At 43.8% G+C, this 24,475-nt stretch overlaps 1 protein-coding gene across 6 annotated transcripts in view; it reads left to right on the top strand.

The window, feature by feature from the left end:
- The first annotated feature begins 3,545 nt into the window (after window positions 1-3,545).
- Window positions 3,546-24,475, top strand: part of SPIN1 (spindlin 1) — a 295,500-nt gene continuing 274,570 nt past the window's right edge. For 2 of the 6 annotated variants that reach the window (XM_086961149.1, XM_086961144.1), the window contains exon 1: window positions 3,869-4,219. The gene's annotated coding sequence lies outside the window, so the exon portion shown is untranslated. Of the gene's footprint in view, window positions 3,741-3,868; window positions 4,514-24,475 lie in introns of those variants that run through there. The other 4 variants (XM_086961151.1, XM_086961146.1, XM_086961148.1 and 1 more) reach the window with 3 other exon arrangements.

Genomic DNA, 24,475 nt, shown 5'->3' with positions numbered 1-24,475 from the left:
GGTCCCTCGTATTGGTGGGAGGGATCTGGCTGAGGGAGGTGGTGAGTTGGTCGGCGGAGATCTTGTTCCAGCTTCTGCGGGGAACCTGTTGCAGGTGGTGGTGGGTCGTGGTTCTCCTGAAGTTGAAGTGGACGCAGCTGTGGTCTGTCCAGTGTAGTCCGGTGGAGTGGCTGAAGGAGATGTGCTTGCTGGAGAAGAAGATGGGGTCTAGCGTGTGACCGGCGTAGTGGGTGGGGGTGTTCACCAGTTGCTTGAGTCCGAGGTTGGCGAGGTTGTCCAGGAGGGCGACGGTGTTGCTGTCATTGTTGTTCTCCAGGTGGAAGTTGAGGTCTCCTAGGAGGATGTAGTCAGAGGAGGTAAGGGCGTACTGGCGGATGAAGTCTGCAATGGCTTCGCTGAATTGTGTGCGTGATCCCGGGGGTCTGTAGATGAGAGTGCCTCTGAGGGTGGTCTTGGGGTCGGTGTGTATCTGAAAGTGGAGGTGCTCGGCGGCGGTGAGGGTGTCGTCAGAGTTGGTCGTGATTTGGATGGTGTTTTTGTGGACGATGGCGATGCCTCCTCCGGTTTGATTGACGCAGTCTCTCCGGGTGATCTTGTAGCCCTCCGGGATGGCTATGGCGATGTTGGGGGCTAAGGAGGCGTTCATCCAGGTTTCTGTGAGGAATGCGACGTCTGGTGATGTTGTGTTGAGGAGGTTCCAGAGTTCGACGGCGTGTCTGTGGACGGATCGGGTGTTGAGCAGTATGCACTTGAGATGATTGTTGCTGGTGCCTGGCCTTGCGGGTGCGGTACAGGCCCGGATGCAGGTGAATTCGCAGGCTTGGCAGGTGAACGGTCCGTGGGTGCGCTTCGGGTTGGCATGGTAGCAGGCGGGGTTCCGGCCGGCGTTGAGTGCGTTGAGGGTGGCGGCATCGTAAGTTCGTCTCGTGGGCTGGCATCGTCGGGGCCAGGGGTCCTGGCGCTGGGCGCAGTCCAGGCGCGGACGGGCGCAGACTGGCTTGCATTAGGTGCGCTGAAGCGCCAGCTGCGCGGTTGCTGTGTGGTCTGCATAAGAGTGCTGACGGGAGGGAGGAGCAGCTGGGTGGCGGGAGCGGGGCGGCGAATGGGGATGCAGGGGGATCCGGGGGCGGGGCCGCAGGGAACAGCGGCGGGAAAAGAACAAGCGGCAGGAGGCAGCGGAGACCAGGGAGAGCTGGCGGCAGCAGCGTGGGGGCGACCTAACCTGAAGACAGGGTCAGAGATCGCTCCCTGCGCTGCTGCGAGGCCTCCTTAAGAGCGCTGACGGGAGGGAGCAGCAGCTGGGTGGCGGGAGCGGGGCGGCGAATGGGGATGCAGGTGGGTCCGGGGGTGGGACCGCAGGGATCAGCGGCGGGAAAAGAACAAGTGGCAGGAGGCAGCGGAGACCAGGGAGAGCAGGCGGCAGCAGCGTGGGGGCGACCTAACCTGAAGACAGGGTCAAAGGTGCCAGAGTTTATTAGGTAATTGGTCCAGCTGGAATGACTGCTATATTCGGGTTGCAGGCGGTTATGTAGTCTGCCAAGGTGAGGGGCGGATATGACGGCAGCCACATCCAGGGCATTGGCGGAGATACAGGGTGATCCGGAGGCTGAATGGTCCAAAGGGGTATCCTCTACAGGACCACAATTGAGGTGCAAATGCCAAACAACCCCGGGAGTCTCTATGGCAGGACCCTGGAGTAAAATGACGGTGCCTCCCCCTAGTCCTTTAGGTGGTTGTAGGCCTGAGCAACCGAGGGCTTGCCTTGACACACCCGCCATAAACGGGTGTGAGTTAAGGGATGGACTGCTGGGCCACGGTATTTAAGGGGGATAATTCCCACAAAATGGTAGCACCGATTGGGTTGGCCACATTGCAGTTGGCTCATCAGGTGGGCAGGGCAGCTTAAGTTAGCCACTCCATCGCATATATTTCTTGTATGAAACAAAGCTGCAGCAAAATGTTTTCCAACAAAATGTTTTCCAACAAACTTGTCTTGTCTGTTTTTTGTAGTGCTGTGCATATTATGTTCTTGCGGGGGGAGATTGCCTAAGTCTGGGCCACTTCTGTACAGAAAGCTTGTAACATGGTTGGTATGAACTGTAAGAAGAAGAAACCTGCCTGCTGGGGCAACTGCCCCCCATAGACAGGGGAGTAAGGATGACTTTTTGATGTGCAAAGAAGGAAAGGAATAAACGGCAGTTATTATTATTATATTCTTATATCGCGCCAGATTCGACGCCCGAAGGGGTATCTCCGCGCTTGCCTTGGGAACCCGTCCTGGCTTTTCCCTGTGAGATAGCCCCTACAGGGCATCCCCAAGGTGAAAGCCAGGCATCCCGCCGCAGGGGGCCGTTGTGGAGATTAAGCAAGCTTAATGCCCAGAGTTGCAGAGTGTGAACCCATGATTAGGTCAGGCACCGAAGCGAGATTTATCGAGTCCATGGACATTTGAGCTCAAGACCCTGCCGCGTCGGGAATTGAACCCTGGTCCCGGGTCTGACCTCTGCTTCAGGGTCTGCCTGCTCTAACCAGTGAGCCACACTTCTCCACAGGCATCATCACAGTGGCAAAAGAGTTGGAAGGTTAAGGTTAGTGCTGGCATTGCATCACGATTAGATGATGCTAAACTATCTCTTTTAGAAACATAGAATATTTTGTAAGTGTGCGACAGCTTGTTTAAAGACACATGGGTGTTCTGTTAACATAGCAGTTACTTCTATAATTAATCCTTCGTTCAAATAAATCAACGCTTGTAATTAATAAATTAAAATGGTTGAGACAAATGATTGTGATCAGGTGAGTCTCAATAGATGGCGGCCCAGTGCCATTAAAGAAAATCTTCACCAAACAAAATTCGAAGCCTAAACCATAAAAGTTTGTTCAAAGTTAAGAGCCAGTACAGAAGGCAAAAAAGTAGTTAGTCAAATTCAAAGCAGCATAAATAAAGCATCAGCTGGATCCCGATGTGGGCAATCGTACTGGCTCAATGTGAGTTGAAATGTACCAACTCCTATAACTCCTATAATTTTCATAAATAAATTCTTAGAGAACAGCTAACATGGCTTAAATATTACCCTGTAAAGCCATGTCAAATACATGCTAATATACCCGATTCAGGCGGGGGACTCACGGTTTGTTATGCAAAAAAAATGACTTTATTTTGGCTATATCCCGCCTGAAATCAGCTGGGAGCGATGTTACTGTTTTAATACACTTAAAATATTAAATTTTTCACAAATGTCTCTGAATGTTTTGGGGTGAGAATCCAACTTCCAGCTACCTCCTCCAAACCTCTCAAAATGATCCGCATTTTTGTCTTGAAAAGTTGACAGGTATACATGCATATATGTTGCAATGCTGTTTTCAATATTCTATTTGTTGTTGATGGAGACCTACAGCACTGCTGTCACAGCGAACCTGTTCTCTGCGCGCACTAATTGAAAAACATTCTAAAGAGCCACAATGTTTTGGCTCAGTTATTTGCTTTTAGTTTAATGCTGTCGTTTGCTAACCCTTTTCTTCATTATTTGGGGATGGGCTTCTTTTCGGCTTTTTTTTTAAAGACTCGCTTGTTTGGGCGTCTTTTGATCTGACTTTGTGCTTGTTTTTCACGCCAGACCTGCCACTGATCGAAAGCGGTATTCGGGGTGTAAAGACCCGACATCTAGAGACGTGATGTGAGCCCTACGTTCGGGGCCCTCCCGACGGATTCGGGGGAGTTATCACGTACAAAGCTGCAGGTAACAGGGCCTTTCGCTACGTAAAGCGCGAGAGAGGGAGGGTGTTCTCCCCGTGCTTTGCCTGCTGTCGCCGGTAGGGGGCGCAGGTCGGAATGCGCGAAAATGCTGCAGCCTGGGCCGCGCTGGTTGGACGAGGCCTTGATTTTCCGGTTCTTGCAGCTCTGTGTATGTGTGTGCGTTCAGGGTTCTGGCTTCCTTTGTCTGCCGTCGTCTCCCCGCCCCCTCCTTCCCTGAGCTGCTGGAAGCCTCTGCTTTTCTGCTGCAGGTTTTTGTAAATACTGGTGGAGCCGCTCACAATATGGCTGACTCTCTGACTGTTCCCTAGCTACTCGCCCTCCCTCTTCTTCCGCGCCCACCTACTCCTCCGTCGGACCCCTGCGGAGTTTGTTTTTATTTTTTATTTCCATCTGAGCTCACTTGAAACTGTGAAATAAACTTGGCAGCGTCGGGCCTTTTGTGTGCATGGCGGAATCTCAAGGGTAAGGAGCTTCCAGTTACCGCGTCGCTGCAGACAGGGTGTGTGCGTGTTAGCCCGGCTTCGGCAAGGAAGCCTTCGCTGCTTTTTCGACGAGGCCGAAGGCGCCACTGGATTGTCGGGCCTGTTACTGCATAATGTTCCCCTGTGCCTGGAAGGGAGGGGGCGATGCACCAAAACAGTGTCAAACATGCATTGCCTCAGTCGCAGTTTCATTAGGATTTGCTGGATCCTTGTTTATCTGCTAAGACGAACAGGGGGGCACCTGATGGACTCCACATATATGGGGATTGATAAGGTACAATGTTTTAGGTGTTATTTAGTCCGATTCCTCTATTTTATGAGCGCACATTGTACTGTTAGTTTGGGAACTAGTTAAAACATGCATGTAGTGAGCTGCATTACAGACCTGGTTTTATTTATGTATTGACTTATCTTATTTTAATGGCGAGAAGTGCCTATAAGAAGTTAAAGATTGCTAGTTTTTGCCTTGGAAATCGATAATTTCACAGTGAATAGGTATTTGCCATGCATTTATGCTGTGGAGGATGGATATTAATTTGGCAAAACTAATATTTGACTGGCCTGTGCCTCCCCAGCCTTTTAGTGGTCGTCTGACAAATCTTTTTCTGTTAAGGCCCAGATCTACTTGTACTCGCTCCGTGTTCTATTTACAAGTCCCACGCCACATCTTAAAATGGAATTTTAAGCTGTGTGTACATCTCTTACCCTCAGTGATGTTCTTGACGTAAAGTAATGTAAATAAAGCCAGGGTGCGAGACCGAGAATGTTTGTCAATAGGGTTAATACATTGAATGGATGATTGTCTAATGTGGTAGTTGAGCCTCTTTCAGCAGATTAAAATATCAGAAAATTGTTATATTAAATAAAATGTCAACAGTTAACCAATACGTAATTAGTCCTACTGTTTGCAGATGGTAGAAGATATTAAGACGTAGTTTAACCATTGAAATTTCCCAACAGTCACTTTAAATATATAGAATTGTTGTGGGTTTTAACATCAGATTGCCTGTTTTTAATCACATTAAAGCCATCTAATAAGATTCCCTTTAGACAGGAGAAAGCTATGAATGTGTTCATGGCTAACTAATATAATTTTGGTACTTTAAACTGGTATCTTTAAAATAACTTGTATTCATGCTCTCATTCGCTAGATAAGTAAAGTTTTCAGTTTCTCATTTAGTTAAGAATGGCAGATGTTAAGATAATTTCTCTGTACTCTCGTTTTTAAACCTTTTTTTATGTACATTTAAAAGATGGATAGACAAGTTATCAAATATTCATAGTCCTTAGATTCTTGCTTGCAATTTTTTTTCATCTAAGCTGCATAAACTACAAAGAGAAGACCATTTTCAATAACCAATCCTAGTTTAAAAACCTGTCTTGTAATTAGAAATCTTACCCCCTCGCCCAAATTTCACATTTTTTAAATTGATGATAGATTTGTTGATAACTATGTATATGCATAATTAGTTGGGCAGGCTTCTGGGACAGAACATACTGAAAACATAAAATGTTTACCTACAGAGTTATATTAATCCATAGATTTGCAAACCCTTTTTCATATTAATTATACGCATAAGGCCCCTGGAGAGATTTACTTTTTTTCCAACAGGAGGCTTGTAGTTTTTATTAAAAAGCCACTTCATCTAGTCCTTAATGTGAAGGTATATGAGAAACTCATATGGTGCGCTATAACTTTAGTTGACATAAGTCTTTGCATGAGAGCAATCATGACATCTCGCCACTAGCTAAGAAGAAAATCATTTTTAAGCAGAATTGTTTTAAAATGTATCGTTTGCTTTCATTTCTCAAAGTATTGATTGCACCTGTTATGAAAAAGTCTGCTTTTCTCCATGTTCTGTCCACATTTTTTTTGTTTCAACTATAAAATGGATTAACATGCTAATTTTTGTTTTATTACTGGGTAATCCCAACTGTCTGGAATGCTTTCATAAACATTCTAAATAGGGATTCACTTGTCATTAAGAAATTTGTGCTTATTGGAGGTTACAAACTTGAACCACTGGCATTTTTTTCATCTTTTTTTGTAAATCGTTTTTTTGCTTGATCAGACAGTAAAGCATTGGGCAGCTTATTAAGTTTAAGTTTGTTGCTACATTCATAATTAGCTTTTTTGATATTGGTAGCTAGTAAATTTCAGTTCCTACATTCACAATGAAATGTAGATATGAATGAATGTTAAATGCAGACTTTGTTTCGACATTCTTTACATAATGTTTATTTTTTTCATCCTTCCAAAAATTACCCTCTAAGGCAGTTGTTTTAATGCATGCCCCTCCCCATTTCTTCTCAATACTTTTAAACTGTCAATGTTTAAAGTCTAAACCTATTTAAACGTTTGTACCGACCAGATTCTCGGACCAGATGGAATCAGCTCCTAGGAGCCCCTCTAACCCGGCCGGAACGTACTCACCTCCCTCCTTAGAATGTATTTACAATGGGTATGGATATATGTATGTACATCTTGTACCTAAGGATGGGAAAAAATAGCAATAAACATGCATTGGTTTTCTACAATATCCTATTCACACCTATTGGTCTTGCGGCCACGTAGGCCCAGACTGGTCTACCCTAGGGCAGGTCTGATAATGTACCATTACACACTGATCATCAGTGCTCACCCGACGCACAATCCGGCGCGCCTACACACATGGGCCTGCAGACCCAGTGCTCTCATTAATATCCGGTCTGCAATCCGGCAGACCTACACACCTCTCTATCTTAGGTGCTCTCACTTATACACGGCCCACAATCCGGCGAGCCTCCACACCGTCTCCCTCCGGTGCTCTCACTTACACACGGTCTGCAATCCGGCAGACCTACACACCACCTTAGGTGCTCTCACTAACGCCGTGTACCAACGACGATCACTTTCCTATGAACATTTAAGGGTGAAGTCTTTTGTTATCTACTCAGGATAAACCTACGATAATAGAAATTGATATGGCTTTTCAAATTAGAATATGTACCTTCTGCTCCTGGCATCAAAGGTCCCCTCGCTTCCTATTTGCTTGATCACTCCTTACCTGATCGGGATTTCACATCCGTTCATGCAAACAATTCTCAACTAGAAGCTTCAGTTACCATGATTGTACAAGAATACAAGGCACATGTCAGTTCACTAAGAATTGGGGTGTTTCTTTATTACAACAAAAATAAACACAATACTACACAATATATATATGCTGTAAAGAAAAGTAAAGGTTAGAATGTGCGCTTAACAAGGAAAGGGCAGAGATCACCTTATTAATATGAAGTCGGGGCTCGGCAGTCATCTAGGTTCCCTTCTCGTCTCTGTGTCTTGGCTCGTCTCGGAATCACACCTCAGCAGTCACGGGTACACGTCTGCACCGCTATGCTCAATCTCCTCTGCTTCCCTCCAAGTCACTGGAACCTTGCTGGCTATTAGCTACCGTCTCTCTCTCTCTCTGTCTCTGTGCGCTCCGCGCTATTTCTCCTTCAGTCTTTCTCAGAGAGTCTCGGTTTCAGAATCTTTCTCGGACTTCAAAATGGCGATTGTCTGCTCTGGAAATAATTAATGGCATAGATGCTAACGGCTAGCTGCCGCCTACAGACTGACTGACTCATTGCCTAACACTTTCGCTAATATCAAAACCTGCCCCTTCATGGAAAGTTACGGCCAGTAACCTGCCGCCCACCAAATTCTTGTACCACCCCGTACCAAGGGCACGTTCCCAGCCGGCCGGCCTGGAGTTGTGTCTTCGGAGTGGAGAAAAATACAGTCTTTCGATAAGGGCCAGCCTGAACCGGTTCTCTCCAAGCGAATAACACCTCGAAACTAAAACATTACACTTGACCTAGAAAGCCTCTCGAGCTACCAGGCAGAAAGCAAGATGGAGTCTGTCCCGTTTAAGGCCTACAAGGCCCAAAATACGCATAACTCCACAGAAGATGTACTAATACTCTTACAAAAGGATGGATCATCACTAATACTTATATATCTATCCCCTAGCTTAAGTTTATAAGCCCTGATCTAAAGAAAAGGTAACGAAAATGCACTACTGTGCCTCATGGATAGGTCCTACTTATAGTCCTAATCCCTATACTACAAGGGTAATAGGCTGGAGTCATCTTCCATCATCTTCCCTCTCAAAGAGGGTCGAAAAAGTCGGTTATCACAACGTTGCAGTTAAGTTCTGTACTGTTTTAAAATGCAATAAAATACACGATTGCCAAACATAACCATTCTGGTCAGGCTGGCCTTACTAACATGTAAATATATCCACAGTTTGGTTATTAGAAGTGGGGTTGGTGGGGTCTCCTCCTTTTTTGACACCTGTCAGGATATAAATGACAAAATGTTAGTGATGGCCCATTAAAGAGCGGATTACTCCACATCATTAACTCCCTACCACTGAAAACAAAGCACTGTCATCAACATAAATCTTTTTTTTTTTTGGCCAGAGCCTGGGAGAAAAATTGTAGCCACACATTCCCTACTGAACACCTTTTGTTAAATATACATTCCTAAAGTATAAGAACACTCTTACAAATAATCCCAGTGTAATGGAAAGAGCTGGGGTACGTTGCCATTGTACAGACAGCCTCATTTATGTATCCAGCAATGAAAGCTATTGATGTTTAGAGAATACTTAAATATGGTAGTCAAACTTTCTGCCCATTGACATTCACACATTAAGGCTATTATACTGTCACTAAGAAAAGTTGTTAATTCCTTTCTGCTTTATCTTTGGGAATAAGAAATCATCACTAGAATGTCCTGTGCCAATTTGAAATTATGCTTTATAATGTCTGAAGAAATCTGATAGGATGCAAACCTTTCCATGTTGAGTTGTGCGGAAGATTAAATGCTGTTCTTTGATTTTGATGCCTCTGGGCCTAATCTTGCTGTGCTACTTTCCCTTTGTCCAATAAAGCCAGATTAACTGGAAATCATTGATTGGAGTATAAATAACAAAATTGCTGGAAAAATGTGACTTACCCAAAAATATAACAACTGGTAGGCTTGGGGAAACATATTTGTCTTAATGTAGGCACATAGCCATCCTAATTTCAAATGTAATTCCATTGGAGTACATGTTACGCCTGGCACTCCCATTTTGCTATCTTTCCTCTTAATTACGTTTTTGATACTAATATATTTTTAATGATATATATTCCGGTATTTTTTTTGCCTGGTGTCCTATCCAATCAGACATTTTTTCTCAGGGTGGTAGATTGGTATGTAAATGGTTTGATTTTTGTAGATTGTTTTGCCTTCTTTCTGTAACTCTCAGCAAATTTGTTTGCTACTCCTCCCATTCTCTTAAGGGATGGAAGATTTTAACGCATCCACAAACTGGCAAAATTATTGGCGTTTAATTTGTACTGTGAAACAGCACCAATGTGGTGAGTTTGCTGTCTTTTGTGTTCTCGACTGCTTTATATTAACCCAGGCCTTTTAAATAAAATTTCTATTTCAAAAGAATGCAGTGTGTTCTTTTTGTAGAATTTCTTCATTAATTTTGTACAAGTAGTATTTTCTTTGAAGTTTTAATATATTTTAATCCTTCAGTCTCTGATTGCTTTTTTTTCCCAGTCCTGAAAACTCTTGTCAAATTGAGTTAAGGTTGGTGGCATACATAGTACAGTTAATCTTTTATATTGCACACATTTTAAGAGCTAGCATTTCTAATGGTGCTTAATCTCATGGATTTACAAATAGAAATGTCATTAATATACAGTGCACCTCAGTTTTGGTCCAATGTATTTTTTAGTGAATATATAGATGTTTTTTATTTTAAGGAGACTTTTTTTCATCTTTGATTACTACATATTTGGGAAATTGCTGTTGTTGCCTGCCTCATCTCCAAGAATACTTTAACAAGCATTTACAATGCAATGGTTTTGCCTTTGTTAAAGTTAGAGCTATTGTCATTGCTCTTGACATTACTTTTTATTTATGTTTTTTTAACATAAATAAATGGCATTGTCATTTACAATGCCAATAGCTTAATCTCTCGCAAATGCCACACACAAACACCCACAGAGAGCCCCCCCACACACACCCACACAGAGCCCCCCCACACACACCCACACAGAGCCCTCCACACCCACACAGAGCCCCCCCACACACACCCACACAGAGCCCCCCACACACTGCGAGTCCCTCCCCCCCATACACACTGCGAGTCCCTCCCCCCCATACACACTGCGAGCCCCCCACACACACTGCGAGCCCCCCCCCACACTCACTGCAACCCCCCCACACACACTGCAACCCCCCCCCCCACACACACACTAAGTTTGGCGGACTGCCTGCGCTGTAAGCCTGATTGCCCCCGGACAACGTCAGGGCGGGCTGCTAGTATTTGTATATAATGCTTATATTTCCTTCTCGGTGTGTTATGTTTGGCTGTTTAATTTTCTAAAATGCTTATGTGCGTTCATCAGTTAAATAAACATGCAATTGTACGGCCTCTATGTATTCTCAGAACACAAAATAAATATGAATACCTATACGATGAGTGAAAAAGAAATGGAGAAATACAAACGGAAATATTACTAAAAGAATGTGCATAACACCGGGAGCCCTAATTATGATGGTACTGCTGGGGTGGGTCGTGGGTAGACTACAGGGTGCAGATTTCAGTATTTTCTAAGTACCCTCCGTGCTCTGGCCGATACATGTCTCGGAATGCCATGGAGCCGTAATTATGATGGTATTGGAGGGCGGGGTAGGGGGGGTAGGGGGGGTAGGGTGCGAAGTACTTTCTAATTACCTTCCGAGGCAGAGTTTCATTTATATTTTTAACACCAGAGATTACGATGGCACCACTCGACAAGTCTTCCATTCTGCACGGTCTTTGCAGTTCTTAAAAATAAAAACACAGGAACACACATTTTTTAGTCCCATTTAAATGCCCTAAATCTAGGACTTCAGGAAGCTGCCAGAGTCAAGTTCTTGGGTTCTGAATGCTGCAGTATGATCATGCTGCCTCAGCACTGCTTGTGAATCTTCAACACGTCTCGGAATACAAAAGGCATTGCTCAATTCACGCCAGTGTTGCACAGGGCTTATTTTTCAGGGTCTGGAGTTCAGAGACATATGTCGAAAGAGGGGTTGGGCATTCAGATTGTACTAGTCATAGGCAGTTTGAGTCCATGGGGCCAGATTACATGACAGAGGAGTCACCCATCATTCTTGCCATACCACCTGTTCATGCAGCACATGCATACCCACATATCCTGGCATCTCCCATTTGCGTGTTCACACGGGGCTGCCTTTGCCCGGCTAGCAGCCTGTGCCATTCATGAGCTCTGCATCGGCCATTGATCATGCTAGTTAAGAATAGCCTTTGATGGCTGTTGGATTTTTTTCTAAAGCCTTTAAACTAATTACTTCTTTCTCGGATCTTCACTCAAAACGAGGCAGCGGTAGGGGGGCGGGAACGGGAGCCGAGGCAGCGGTAGGGGGGCGGGAACGGGGCCCGGGAGACACAGAGAGCGAGGCAGCGGTAGGGGGGCGGGAACGGGAGCCGAGGCAGCGGTAAAAAGCAAAAAAAAAAAGCAAGCACTCACCTGGACTTCTTCCGGGTGCCTTCAATGGCGGACCAGATTCAGGGGCGTTCTCGGCTTTTGGCTGACGTAGCGTGACGTCGCCAAAAGCCAAAAATTCTCGGGAACGCCCCCGAATCTGGTCCGGCATTGACGGACAGGCCCATCTTCCAATGGCTAGCCTCCATTTATGGAGCTAGCCAATAGAAGACGGGGGCCGTTCCTAACTCCAGTACAATACTCATTAGGTTTTCGCCTGCGCAAAAAAGCTGCGCAGAGCGCAGCTTTCGCCAGGCAAAACCTAAAAATGTCGGTATGATCTGATGTGGTACCAGAGTTTGCTTGTTTGTGTTTCTGACTTCTTTGTTGAATAGAGGTGGTTAACTGTTATCTAGCAGTTGATGTCTACCCCTGTATTCAAAGCAGAATACAATAAACAAAACAGTAATCGTTGGTAAGAATGGTAGGGGTAATTTGTAACTTGTTTTGGATCTGTGTTTTTTAGGTCTCGTGTGCGTTGCAGGGCACAGCCCTCCTCCGGGAGAGATTTTGTAGGAGTGGATTTTCAGAAGAGGGCTTTAAGCCCCACCCCTCATTCCCCTTGGCTGGTGTCACCGTTTGTTAAACGGTGGCCTGCTATTGGAAATTAGTTGTTTGGGTTGCCTACCTTTGGCTTTCTGTGCCGGCCCACCCTGACTGGCTTGCCTGCTTTGCCTCTGTCGCAAAGCACTTTCTTATCTTTATGGGGCCATGTGTTTCTAACACATGGCCCCATAAAGACAAGAGATCGGTTGCAGCACGGTCCTCTTTCACTTTCGGGACTGTGCTTGTTATGCAAAGCAGCTGAGGCTTGCAAGAGTGGGCTCTGCTGCAACGAGCCCCTTGATGTGTGTTCATCTTAAAGACAAGGGCTGCCTCTCGGATGCTATGGAGTTAGTGATAATCTTCCTGGAGAAGTGTAGCCCTGCCCCGTGGAGATGTTTTCCAGTCAGACATGTGTGACTCCCCCTACAGAAAGGGTGTGCTGACTGTGACGCACCAGGCACGCACTCACTGGTGCAATCCCTACGCCGCAGCCTGTCTCTCTACACAGACTTTGCTACGGTTTTCTCACTGGGGGGGTGTGGCTGCGGTACTGTCATTTGGCTAGTTTAGGGCTTTCACATATTTGTCCTCCCCAGGCTATGTGCTTACATAGTGCATCCTGAAGGTAATACAGCAGTCACCCATATAACGACACCCTTCCTTGCCAAATCCGGAAGCGTGCGGCCAGTGGAGGCTAGTAGGCCTGTTTGACTAGCACCATCTATGAACTGCAAAATCTGTGTGCAGGTCGTTGCTTGTGAATACATTTTGCATCTTTGAACTCTGTGGTTGAATTACTCTACTTATTTTAAGGTTAGTGTTTTGTCGATAAATGTGTGCATTGGTTTGATAACATGTGAAGGGCCCTTACACTTCGGGGTGAGATAACTAAAGTTGGAACAAGATGTGGCAGATGTAAGGCCCGCTTACCTAAACAGATAATTATATTAGTGAATTTACCAGTCGAGATGTTGAAGTACCGGAGATGTCCACAGTAGAAACGCAGTTTCCCCTAGTTTTATAACAGTGAGAACTCGGCCCGAAGGTGCGGCTTTTAACATATGCACTAATTACATTATACAAGGCCACATTCAGTTGTTTTTTTGGGAGGCACAAGGAGGTTGAGATTTGCCCAGAATCACAGGATGTTGAGCCGATGACTAATTTCGCACCTGGTTCACCGGTTACAAAGTTGGTAGCTCGGACTGTGACGCCACATTCTCTCCCCTATCCACCTGATCACATATCTCGTATGAGACCTAAGAGATACTGACAAATGGGAATTAGAAAGTTTGAGGACATGATGTTGTCATTCAAGGCATGTCTTCGAAAATGATTGCACGTTCACACTCGGTGTGTAATTTAATATCTTCCGTCCAGCAGAGTTTAGAAAGTATATTAAAAATATTCTTTTTAAATGTTTTTTTCCGACTCATAACCCTACCATGAAAACATCTAGTGTTGGCAAATCCAATAGGTCTTGGCTGTAAAAGGATGAGCTGTTGGCTTTACCAGTGGTTGTTTGTACTTGCACAACAGCTTCAATTAGGCCAGCTCATCCCTTCATCCTTCTAGGGTCGAAAACAAGTGTGCCGTACAGTTGTGATCTCTCTTGGACAAAATGATCAATTTAAAGTGCAGATTACTTGCTGCAATTTGCTTATTTTAAGGGCATAAAGAACAGTAGTCCTCGCCATCTCTGCACTTTTTTAAAGAGTATTTTCTGGTTCAAGGGGATGGAGGACCGGTACCAGAAGCCTGTAACACTGAAGAAATATAAAAACAAGCATTAAAATGTAATAGGTCTCGCCTTACATTAAGTTAAAGCCATTTGCTATGCTATACAATACCATTAGCAAAGCAAATGGCTTTCACTTAATAAAAGGCGGGACCTATTACATTTTCAATGCTTGTTTTCATAGTATATGGGTCTTCAATCTGTGCCATGAATTGCATGTATTTAATATTCTTCCCTGAGTAAGGTAATGAGATAAAAATAATTGAAATGGCTGAAATGTAACATTTTATGCTTCTACTATAGGCGTGGAACCACAGTTCCAAGAAGGATCCATGCACAACCTTTCCTGCAGGTGTTGCTGTGTAGGCCAGTTTGTTAATTATGGTTGTTTGTTTATCATTTAAACATCCTATAGCGCTTCATTTTCACTGCTCCCTCGCTTTATCTATAAATATTTTTAAGAGTGCCAATAAACTGACTTTGTTGTGTAATCGTGTTGCATTTTTAAAACATAAATGTAGTTATAGTACATTTTTGTATTATTAGCAGCATGCCTCCTCAGTGCTAAGTAGATTAGTGAGTGAGACATACCACAGTAAGAACCTTTTAACCTATTATCCCATATGGGATGGGACGTGGGAAAGCAATGTCATGTTACGTTACTAGCACTTGTGTATTCCTTTGTATGACACTGATAATTTCAGTCCTTGTATACCAATATTGATTAGCTCACATTGCACTCTCGGACGTATTTCTGGCTCTAAATAGAAAACCTGTTTTGAAGATGAAAAAATAAAGAGATTACATTGAAAAGACATTAGAAACAAACATGAGTAACAGTTGCAGTAGAAAGACTGGAACAAATAGTACAGTACAAAATCATATATGGTGTACATTCGAATTCTTACCATCTGTGTTGAGGCATCAGGGAAGTTGTTGATTCGATCAAATGCAGATCAAAGAGGCACGTTTTTGGGTATTTCCAGAATGTGAGCATTGAGACGGAGTTTGCATAGCCAGATCACTGTGGGTGATTAAAAAAAAAAAAGGGAGTCTTGCATGAGAAACTTAATCACTCTATGTGAACAAGTGGAATATGGTTCTGTGGAGTGAATTGTCAATGGTTGAGAGAATGTGACCCCAGTATCCAATCCCCTGACCCGATTCAGAGTGGTCGTGGGGCATTAGAAGAAACACACAATTAGATGAGATATCAGTCAAACACTCCGCTTTTCACAATTTTGAAATTACAAACAGCCAGTGGAATTTGTTTAGGTGTGCGATAGTTGGTATTTTTTCCATATCGGCCACAAAAGACAGTCTTTTTTTCTTTTTTCTTTTTTCCATTCGTTGTTTAGGTTTTGCATGAATAGTGCACATGCGCTATTGGTGAAATCTACTGACCAAAAAATACCCTGAAAACATGCTTAGAGCCTACCCATTAATTACAAATACTTACGATTGGTTGGCTCCAACAACACTCCAGTTTTCTTGCTTCCTATTGGTCAGAGCCCCCTCCTCGTCTTGGCTTCCTCCTGCTGCTTCGTGTGTGTGTGTGTGTCCCTGCCGTGGAGCATTGACCAAGTACAGCTTCCTAACTGTGATTTGTGTCCACCGGCTCCGCAAGGTACTCCCTTTTTTTTCTTTTTTGGTTTTGTTAACTTTTTACATGCATTCTAACAGAGTGCATTTGGTGTTTTGTTCTCATTGTGCAATAAACAGGTAGAGTAACTATGACAAGATTTTTTCCACGTTTGGGGGCGACCAGCTTCACCGTGCTGTGCTGCCCTGCCCCTGCCCCGTGACACACACCATTCGGTTGGGGGCCACACGTGTGGGGGTATCCTATCGGCCGCTGGACACCCCCTACACACCTTGCCCACTCATCCCTTGTTGGGAGTCAGATCCTGTACCAGCAGCTTTTCCTTATTGCTGTTGTGCTTAATCATTGGACTTCCGCTTTTCCTGGGTACTCCATTCAAACAAGTCAACAGTCCCAGTATTGTTCCCATACATCCCAGAGTTCTTGCCTCTTGCTTTATGTTCCCGCCCTGTCTAGTTTATTTATCCTATTAACTGATCCCAGCCATTCCGCTTAAGTAGGCGGATTGTGATTAACTCATTTAATGCAGATCTCCTGCCTGGCCAGTAATATCAACAGGAAGAGTAGGTTCTTTTGCTTTCTGTTTAATCTGTGTCCTCCCTTACTGTCAGTATCCCCTTCCACCCCAAACATGACTAGCTGCAGGCTTACCTCTATTTCGTGGTTTAGTACTTCCAAGAGGATCTTACCCCCCTCTTACCAACAGACATGTAGTCGGGGGCACCGCCGGAACATGTGGCTATCGTCCGCTCTCTCCTTACCACATTTGGGAAACTCTTTCACCCCTCCTCTTCTCAGTGTGGACAATTTCTTTGGTGTCCAATAGGCTGTATGCAGAGTGAATAAATGGTTCTTTTTGAGAGGTGCAGATTTGATTATGTACCCACATGTAGCCATTGATACTTACCATAAATGAGATACATTTGCAGGTCTTTCCCCCAGGACTCTGTGGGTAGAGTAATTCCTCCTCACCTTTGGAGATAAGCGACCAATACGTTACCTCATTCTTCCGTACTTCCCCTTGAATTTTTGTCTCCAAGTCCCTCTTTCCTGAGTCCTCTTTCCCCAGGGAGTCTGCCCAGCTCGCCCGTTGGTAAAATTTAAACTTGGACAGAGCCCATTGCTCAGTGACACTAGGGGGTCCCAGCCTATTATTGCGTTCCCTATTAGTAATTGTCCCCACTTTGTTATCCCTCCTTTTCTTAGAGGTGCTGATAACGTGTCTTATAGGCATTCCTGGTGAGTTCCAGATTGAGGCATATTCACTCTAACGGAATTTACATAGGTGCCTTAATTGAACCCATAGTCTGGCTGCAGACCCTAGCATCTTTAAATTCACCTTTAAAAAATATTTTGGGTGACAAAATTTATACAAGAAGTGACTTCCTTCTGAAACTGTCATAGCTTGCATGTATCCTGGGTATAGCGGATGTTCTTTGAATAGCACTCTGTTTTTTAAATAAAATGCCCTGTAATATTGGAACACATCAAGGCTGGCAATCCCTCCATGTTCTTTATTCCTCCTTAATTTCTTCCACTCAATTCTAACTCCTCTTGAACCCCAGTTGAAACTGTTGATATCCCCCTGAATTCTGTTGAACCACTCTTTTTTTTTTATTCTAGGGGTATCATTATCTTTGCTATGTTGGAGCAACCCTGGAAAGACTAAAGGTATTCTTCATCATGAATAAAGGAGTTTTAGATTCCGCCCGAATTTTATTGAAATTTACTTGGGTGATTTTCATGATTTTGTCCCACAATCTAAATGCCCAGATACCTGATCTGTTGCCTTACCATAGGGTTGTTGCACCGGTTGTTCCACTCCACGATCTCCGTCTTCTTCATGAGATTTTTCCGAACTGCTCACGTGTCTCTATTATTCTTGGAAGTGAATCTATCATATCATGCGTAAATAACATTAAATCGTCCACATAGAGTGCAACCTTCTTTTCCCAGTTCTTTTACTTGAAGGGGGATATCTGGAAGTTCGACCTAAAGGCCTTAGCTAGAGGCTCTATATAAAGGTTAAACAATAATGGGGAGAGTGGGCACCCCTGTCTGGTCCCCCGTCCAATGCTTATCTTCTCCACAAGGGAGCCATTTACTAGTTCTCGTGCTTAGGGGATTCTATATATGGATCTTACCATCTCTGCGAAGGTACTTCCCAGGTTAAAAGCTTCTACTGCTTTATGTAAAAATTGACTAGCTGACTGTCAAACGCCTTTGTGGCATCGAAAATGATTACCAACAGGGGCATCTTTTCCTGCATAGCCACATCTATTGCTCCTATTAGTTTGTGTGTTAGCTCTTGGATCTGCCTACCCTATATAAAACAATTCTGATCCACATGGATTAGACTCCCAGCCATCTTGCCCAACCTTTTTGCCAGCAGTTGAGTGTAAATCTCATAATCGCTGTTTAGCATTGATATTGGTCTATACGATTTGCACCGCTTAGCGTCCTTCCTTGGTTTTAATAAAATGCATATTGTTGCCTCTTCCCAGGACTTTGGTAGCTCCTGACCCTTTAAGAATACCTCATTAGACATATTGGTCAACCAAGGCACCAGTTCCTCCTTCAAGGATCTATATATCTCGTAAAGCAGTGCGTCTGGACCTGCCGCTTTTCCTTTTTTAGCTCTTTTATCACCCCATTACCTCTTCTGTTATTTTAGCATTTAACAGAGTGCATGTTGCTGCAGTCCCTCTCGTTCACCTTCCCTCCTCCTACTGTTGCTGGTCGCCCTCTCGTTCACCTTCCCTCCTCCTACTGTTGCTGGTCGCACTCTATTTTTGCTTTCTCTCACCTTCCTTCTCCTTCTGCTGTCTGCTGTGCTTTCCCACCACTGCCCGCCTCCTCATTTCCGAGCTTGTTTTGTCACCCCTCTGCTCTCCTCCTGCTGTCCATGCTTGCTTTCCTACCCACTGCCATTCATGCTTGCTTTCCGCACCCTCCAGTGTCATCTGTGCTTGAAGCTCCTTCCCTCATGATGCTTACCCCCTGTCCTGTTACACATATTGCACAGCAGCGTGGACTGCTATGCAACATGGCTTAAAGAAAAAAACATCCCATGACGCGGTCCACACCAGCCACATTATAACTTTTTTCCCCTCCACTTTAAGCCATGTTGCACCGTAGCCAAGCCTCTTTCAGATAGAGAGAGAGAGGAAATGCAGAGAGTGGCCAAGAGCTGCGTCACACTGCCCCATCCTTGCTCTCCTGAGACTGAACCAGTCCTGGACAATGTGCAGCTGCACACTTGAGAGCTCCTTGTTCTAGGACCTCTGCTCATTACCAGCTCCTTCCTATGTGCTGCTGGTGCATGTTGATGCTGAGTTTACTCGGCCTGTCTGTCTCTAAAAAGGGAATTTCTCCTCATTTTCCCCATTGCACTCCACTTTCCCAGTCCAAATATATACGTATATGGTGCTTCAATAGCACAAACCTCGACAAACGGCATTGGAGCCCTGCACATGGTCAAGGCCATGCTTAAAGTCAGCGAGTAATAGGAGAGAAAGCCAAGTTGTGGACAGTTAATGCATTGTGATTTAGTGCTATTTAAAGAGGTGAATCTTCAACTTTTTCATAATTTGTAGCAGCTTTCTGGCGGTCCTGGTGCATGTGGCAATGTTGTTCCAGACCCTGAGTGCATGGATGGACAAAGCCTGTTGTCTTGTGTTTTAGGTCTTGCCTGAGCCAGCGCATGGTCTGGAGAGACATTTAGTGAGTGAGGATTAGAAGTCCTACCACAAGCTTTTGCTTGTGGCCTAAAGCTTGCGGTTACGCGCACAGCCTCCATCTGCCTTTTCTATCTCTTCCTCATTAAGCGTCATGCGCCATCTGGCTTTCCTCGTCATGGCTCATTAGCAAGCGATCACTTTCGTGGCCACGTCACTTTCACGACCGCGCAGCTCTCTCACTGTCTGTGTTATTGAGGATTTATCCGAGGCTTGCAGTGCTTTATTCTACGACACAACCAAGTACTTGACCAGCTTTTCTGCTTACTGTGACAATGTTTTCATTGTCTTGCGCAGCGCTATTGTTCAGTCTGCTGATGCTGTTCTGTGTGCCCTTGTTTGAACAATTCAAGTAATATGCTCAAACTGCACGGTGTTGCTTTGTTACCACTTCTTCACTCTATTTGCCCTTTGCTGCCAAGTTTTTATATGCCCTCAATGCCTGCTTTCTTGTCTGTGGAAGCCGCACTCGTTTGCCATGGCTGTACCTGTGCTTTTTTCTCCACAGTTTGCCTGTACGTCCTCACCATAGAGCTGATTTCAGTACGTTTCTTTGTGTTTGTTTTGACTCAGTATATCCAGAAGCTTGAATTACATTGGTCACTCCTATGTTGTAATGATATGCATATCTGTGTCATCTCCGCCCATATTGAGCCCGGCACCCCCAGCCTGCCGCCTCCGGCCATCCCTCCCCGTCTAAGCATGGATGGCGAGGGCCTCACATCCTGGGCAAGTGAGGACCTGCGCCTCCCGGTGCATCCAGCAGCCGTGTCCACCAGTGCTGCTGCCAGCAGAAGCGCCTTCCACCGCCTGGTCGCAGCAGCCCCTTGCAGCAGCGCGCTGCAGGCAGCAGCCCCTTCTAGCCGTGCCCATAGGCTCCCGTCCAGCAGCCCCACCACCCTGGGATCCGTCGGCTCCTGAGCCGCAATCCAAGAAACCGTTTCTGTGCAGCAAGAGATAGTACTGGGGAGTGTGCGCTCCCCTTCGCCCTCTCTGTTTCTCGTTCTATATATTTCTCTCTATATTCATTGCTACCAATTGCATGTTGATGCTAGTTCATGTGTTGTGTCTCCAACATGGCTGACTCGGACTTTCATTCTTCTAGCCCCATATTTGTCTGTTTGCACATTTTTATTTCAACTGCTAACATCCAATATTTATCAGTGAACACTGCGGAAGTACAATTTATTACAATGAAAGTGGTTAATCAAGATATTCACCCTAATACCATCACACTTGCTTAGTAATATCCGAAAAGTGTGATACCTGTTAGGTGGGATATTTTGGTAGGCAAATAGTATGTTTTGGGGTTTGGCTCGATAGCAGAGCTGTCTGCAGAACATGTTGTTGGCATGATTAATATTATTTATGGTAACTGGATTTTGCAGACCGGTGTGCCTAGGTCTTGCACACAGGTATGCCTATTGGTACCTATTATTTGATATATGCACAGAGAGGACTTTGACTTCAAACTGTGTAAGCTGTGCACAAAAGTACTCCCAGGTCCTTTGATCATAATAGCCCACACACAGGATGCATTTTGCACGCTGTATCATTAGGCCCTTGTTTACATAACAATACAGACAAGGTACATTTAACTCGCCAGTGTATCGCAATCACCTTTGTATGAAATATACCACAATCCGAGTGCATTGTGCTCGCTAGTGCATCGCAGTACCCTGATTTTACACCCCAATTTGGGTGAATTGTGTTTACTGGTACATCGCAATGCCTTATGTTTATATTTCGACACAACCAGGCTACATTGTGCACACTAGTACACCGCAATGTACTAATTTTTTTTTTTTTTACACCAGCCACTGCCTCTCTATAAATCTTTTACTCACTCACTCACGTTGGTTGAAATGCTAGCTGTCTATGTATGAGTAGGATGTAGCTGATACTCAACAGTTACTATGTAAACAAGCATTGGCATAGCCATTAGGTCTCGCTTTTGGGACCTTGTAAGTGTTTAGCCATGTAACAGTTGATGTTTATGCACCAAGGATATTGTGCTGCATAACTAAATACTTATAAGGTCCCAAAAGCAATGCTTGTTTTTTCATTTTGACCCCCTTTAGTCTATAGTCTGATGTTGTCCTGGCTGTGACTGTCCATGTATCAACTGCGATTGACACTTGGAGTATTGGATTGCAAATTGGCCTTCTTTGACCATGCTAAGCCCCTTAGACTCATTCTAAGCAAGCATTTTAACCTACAAATGCAGATCAATGCGATGCCCAGAGCACTTGTGGCTATCAACTGTGGCATCTATTGGGATACGTCCATTCATCCCAGAACAAGTCCTCAAGATGCTAGTACACTCATTGGTACTTTTCATACAAGAGTATGCTTAATCCCTTGTCACTGGTTTTTCTAGAGCAGGCTTCTCCATCGAGTAGTTTGTGAGTTACTTGCAACTCTCCTACTACCTATAAGTAACTCTCTTGTGTGCAACCTAAACCAACTAAATTCGAAGCGTGTGCTGGGTTGAATTAATATATGTATACCAAACTTGAAAAGCATGTATTTGAGAAGAAAATGTGTGTATTTTGTTCACTCCTAAGCTGATGGTTGGAGAAGAATGAATGAATTTTGTAAATATATTTAAAGCGGATGTTCGAGTTAGAAAAATCAAACTATGTTGGGAAGATTAAGTACTAACCCTTTTAATAAGGGGCTTTCATCTATGCTGTAATGTTTTTCCCATATAGACGCATTTCACTTTGACAAAACGTATTTACGTAACTGCTAGCAACAAGTGCTTGATGCACTGAACTGATCGCTGATGATTTAGCTAGATCCAACCCTCTGGTTACTGGTGTATAAACAACAGGATGTCTTTTTGGTTGTAGTGGAGCTATGCATGAGTAGGGTGTGTGAGTGAATATATGTGTCTGTGTTTCTTGACATGGTGTATATTATCTGTCTTGCCTTTTAAGAGATTTATATAAAAAAAGTTTTTTGTGTAATTGAACTTTAAATGAATTTTTGTATATGTACCAAACAAGAAAATGATATGAAATACAGTAAATAACTATCTGTTTTCGAAAACAAGAAAGAAATGATGCAATGAATGACAAAAAGATTTTATAAATAAAAAATTAAGAAAATAAACAAAAACAAGATGAATATGTGATTTTGTGTGCCCTTTATATTAGAGGTGTTTCCCAGTGGTAAAATAGTTAGGTCAAGAGGGAGTAACTGTTTCTGTTTCTGATCGCTGATGATGACCTTTGCATATGGTGGCTACTAATAGAATCTAGTCTAATTTAATCCGAAATAAATCTCTAATAATGTTAGTAGCTCAGTAAGTTTTTCATTGAATTTAAATGCCTCTTATTACAGAAAAGTTTGACACCCCTGTTCTAAGGTGTGCTGTTATTCGCTCCCTTGAGAGTAGTATTGCATGCAGCACTCTAATTTGCTACAGGAACTAAAAAATCTGATTGTATTACTCGAGTGCTAATAATGTTCTGTTAGCTACCAATTAGCATTCAGGCAGTTTGTAAGACTGCGTGCATTGTCCACAAGATACTTCACACTATTGCTGCCCAATTCTTGGCCTTGAAGTTAGATTCTTATGGTGATCTTAGATCCCTTCTATGCTCCGATACAGTCCTAGAACGACCGTCTTCAAAGAAGGTGTGCCGTAGGGCACAGTCCTTCTCAGCAAGGGCTACAAGACTTCGAAATTCTCTCCTAACCGAGTTCTGCACCACCACCTGCTGACTAATTTTAAATAAAAATCTGAGTCTTTTCCAGAGATACCTCTAATGTACTGTAGTTTAATAACTCCTGTCACTATTTCTCTTTCTTTGGCTGACTGTTTCCTTCTAATCGTTCATGTCTTTTTGCTGCTTTTACATCTGAACAAAATGTTTTAATTTTGTTCCCTATTAATGTATGTAGAAATCCACATTAATTTTGTTGCAGTTGAACTAGACTGTAATTCATTAGTCTAATTCATCCTCACTTTTTTGTTTGTAACCTTTTGACTTTGTGTTGAGCCCTGTAATGTTCTTGCTAAATAAAGCTGCATACATAAAAAGTGCAGCCCTTAAGCTGCGGCTGATATTGGACAGATGAGTGGCTGTGAAAGGTGGCCTTGGAAGAGCGCGTCAATGAGCGTGACTAACTGGAGCTGTGCCTTGAAAAAACGACCTCCTGGAAACTACTGTTTTCTCAACATAGTACTGTCTGTTTTCCAGCTAGCTAGCGAGTCTGAGAACAGCATATTCCAGCTTACATTTTGTCAGTTCTATCAAGTAAATCCACCTAAATGTTTTTTGTTCTGCATGGTGTCTCATTTTTCTGCAGTAAAATCTAGTTATTGATGCATCAATCTGTGGGGGAATGGATTTGATCAATTAAAATACAATTTATTAATTGTTAGTTGGGATGTGCACATGGGTCAACTATGGAATAGGCCAGAGTAAGGAATCGTCAAATATGGCAGTCCTTCACTGTTAAAGACCCTGTGGGACAGTCTTGCTATTTTCCAAAACGAACCCACGTCGAGAGGCACATAGTTAAAGACTTAAGTGGAAGGCCTGCTTAGCAAGTATTTTTTTTTTTAATGTTCTCATAGGCACTTCAATCAGCATTAATAGCCAGTTTTGTTTGGCTTCCATTCTGGGCAGTGGTCAAACTAACTTCTGGTTTAAAGCAATTAAAAGCTAATAATAATTTTTCTTTGCACCAATAAGAATCCTATTATGTTTACTAAAACGGAAAGCGTTTCTATACCTGTACTACAGCCTGCTAGGAAGCATCCGACTAGTTCAAGTAAAATCATTTGAAACAGCTGGATTCTCTGCACCATGTGCCTCCCTATTTAAAACGTTATTACAATTGTGTGACTATCATTTAGGCAACATGTTTGTGACATACTTCCAGTAAAAAATAATAGTTGCACTAGGTAGCAGAGACGGTACTTGTTGGTTTTGCCATTGCTTTTTTTCTTTATTTCAGTTTTGGGTTCTGTTATATTTCAGCGTTGTTAACTCTGTTTGAGAAACTGCTTGTGTCATC

This window comes from Lissotriton vulgaris, chromosome 3_1 (assembly GCF_964263255.1).
Source record: "Lissotriton vulgaris chromosome 3_1, aLisVul1.2, whole genome shotgun sequence".
In the NCBI taxonomy this organism is placed as follows: domain Eukaryota; kingdom Metazoa; phylum Chordata; class Amphibia; order Caudata; family Salamandridae; genus Lissotriton; species Lissotriton vulgaris.
Note: the sequence above shows the minus strand (reverse complement) of the source record. Positions and strands in the feature narration are given on the sequence as shown.